The following is a 2,500-nucleotide window of genomic DNA, read 5'->3' as shown; positions in this document are numbered from 1 at the left end:
TGGTCACAATGCCATGTCGGAACCTGACACCAGCCACACCTCTGCGAGGCCAGTTTTGTGCGAAGCGCAGAGAAATGAGTTCAATCAGAGCGATCCAGTCCATCGACTCCCATTAATCTCCCGCAAAGCTTGCAGTCGGAACAGGTCCACTGTGACAGGAGCTCCCACAAGCTCTTATGGCTAAACTACAGAAGCCTGGTGGACTCATACCGCTAAACTACAGAACCCTGGTGAGCTCATACCTTTGAACTACAAAACCCAGCTGAGCTCATACCATTGAACTACAAAACCCAGGTGAGCTCATACCATTGAACTACAAAACCCAGGTGAGCTCATACCATTGAACTACAAAACCCAGGTGAACTCATACCATCAAACTACAGAATCCCAGAAAGCTCATACCATCAAACTACAGAACCCAAGTGAACTCATACTGTTAAACTACAAAAGCCTGGTGAACTCATATCGTCAAACTACAGAACCCAGGTGAACTCATATGGTTAAATTATGAAACCCAGGCAAGATCATACTATTGAACCCTGGTGAAGTCATATTGTTAAACTACGGAACCCCAGTGAGCTCATACCATTAAACTAGGGAACCCCAGAGCTCTACTGTTAAACAGACAGAATGTCTAGCACCGTGTAAATAATCTCTGCTGGGATAGTGAGTGGCAGACCGGTCTGCTGGACTGCACATGTTAACACATTCATATCAACCAGAAGCAGTGATGCACAAGAAACAAAAAAAAATCAAGCGAGTGTGATTTCAGAATAGTGGAGTGAGGTGTGGGACATGGAGTCCGTGGATCAGCCCTTACCTGAACCAGAATCAGGGAGTCCCAAACAAGCTCGCCACAGAAAGAGATTCAGAACACACTCCAAACTCGCAAGAAGCACCAACACGCACGCTCTCTCTGCTTGAGCCACACACAAATGCACACACACCCTCCTACTACCACTGTAAATAGAACTGTGAGTGAAACACACACACACACACACACACACACAGAGTGTAGAGTGTGTGTGTGTGTGTGTGTGTGTGTGTGTGTGTGTGTGTGTGTGCGCGTGGGGGGGTTAATGGGAGGGAGCACTATAAGAGTTCCCACAAGGAGGGGGAGGGAGAGAGAGAGAAAGACATGAAGAGAGATGGAGAGAGAGAGATTTCACGATAAACTTTATTAAACAATTTCAAAATGGAAAAAGCCAATTTAACTCGAAAAATCATTCCGACAGAGAGAGAGAGCAAGAGAGAGAGAGAAACAGAGAGAGAGGGAGAGAGAGAGAGGGAGAGACAGAGAGAGAGAGACAGAGGGAGAGAGAGAGAGAGAGCGAGAGAGAGAGGGGCTATACAATAAAGATTTTTAGTAACTAAAGGAGTGCTGGGTGCCCTATAACCTTTTGCTACAGGTTTGCTACAGGCTTTCCATTCCCCCAGTTTCAATCCTCCTCCTGACTTCTCTCTCTCTCTGTCTCTGTGTGTCTCTCTCTCTGTCTGTGTGTTTCTCTCTCTCGCTGTCTCTGTGTGTCTCTCTCTCTGTCTCTGTGTGTGTCTCTCTCTCTCTGTCTCTGTGCGTGTCTCTCTCTCTCTGTCTCTGTGTTTCTCTCTCTCTGTCTCTGTGTTTCTCTCTCTCTCTGTCTCTGTGTGTGTCTCTCTCTCTGTCTCTGTGTGTTTCTCTCTCTCTCTGTCTCTGTGTGTGTCTCTCTCTCTGTCTCTGTGTTTCTCTCTCTCTCTGTCTCTGTGTGTGTCTCTCTCTCTGTCTCTGTGTGTGTCTCTCTCTCTGTCTCTGTGTTTCTCTCTCTCTCTGTCTCTGTGTGTGTCTCTCTCTCTGTCTCTGTGTGTGTCTCTCTCTCTGTCTCTGTGTGTGTCTCTCTCTCTGTCTCTGTGTGTCTCTCTCTCTTTCTCTGTGTGTCTCTCTGTCTCTGTCTCTGTGTGTTTCTCTCTCTCTCTGTCTCTGTGTGTGTCTCTCTCTCTGTGTTTCTCTCTCTCTCTGTCTCTGTGTGTGTCTCTCTCTCTGTCTCTGTGTGTGTCTCTCTCTCTGTCTCTGTGTGTGTCTCTCTCTTTCTCTGTGTGTCTCTCTCTCTGTCTCTGTGTGTTTCTCTCTCTCTCTGTCTCTGTGTGTGTCTCTCTCTGTCTCTGTGTGTTTCTCTCTCTCTCTGTCTCTGTGTGTGTCTCTCTCTCTCTGTCTCTGTGTGTGTCTCTCTCTCTGTGTTTCTCTCTCTCTCTGTCTCTGTGTGTGTCTCTCTCTCTGTCTCTGTGTGTGTCTCTCTCTCTGTCTCTGTGTGTGTCTCTCTCTCTGTCTCTGTGTGTTTCTCTCTCTCTCTGTCTCTGTGTGTTTCTCTCTCTCTGTCTCTGTCTGTCAATGATAATAAACAACAACCTAAAACCGTCTCCGTGTACCTTGCTCTTTGTCCCCGTGTTCCCACACACCGCGCAGAGTCTGTTAACATTTTATCAGTGCTCTTTCCTAGAGTGGAGCAGCACGGCACGTCCAGACCGG

At 47.4% G+C, this 2,500-nt stretch overlaps 1 protein-coding gene across 9 annotated transcripts in view; it reads right to left on the bottom strand.

Annotated features, from left to right (window-relative positions):
- palld (palladin, cytoskeletal associated protein) overlaps positions 1 to 2,500 on the bottom strand; it is a 65,758-nt gene that overhangs the window by 39,520 nt on the left and 23,738 nt on the right. The window contains exon 1 of one of the 9 annotated variants that reach the window (XM_035524374.2): positions 821 to 950. The exons of the other annotated variants lie outside the window; for them this stretch is intronic. The gene's annotated coding sequence lies outside the window, so the exon portion shown is untranslated. Of the gene's footprint in view, positions 1 to 820; positions 951 to 2,500 lie in introns of those variants that run through there. 9 annotated transcript variants of the gene reach the window in all.

This window comes from Electrophorus electricus, chromosome 7, assembly GCF_041902795.1.
Source record: "Electrophorus electricus isolate QZ-2024a chromosome 7, ASM4190279v1, whole genome shotgun sequence".
Lineage (NCBI taxonomy): Eukaryota > Metazoa > Chordata > Actinopteri > Gymnotiformes > Gymnotidae > Electrophorus > Electrophorus electricus.
Note: the sequence above shows the minus strand (reverse complement) of the source record. Positions and strands in the feature narration are given on the sequence as shown.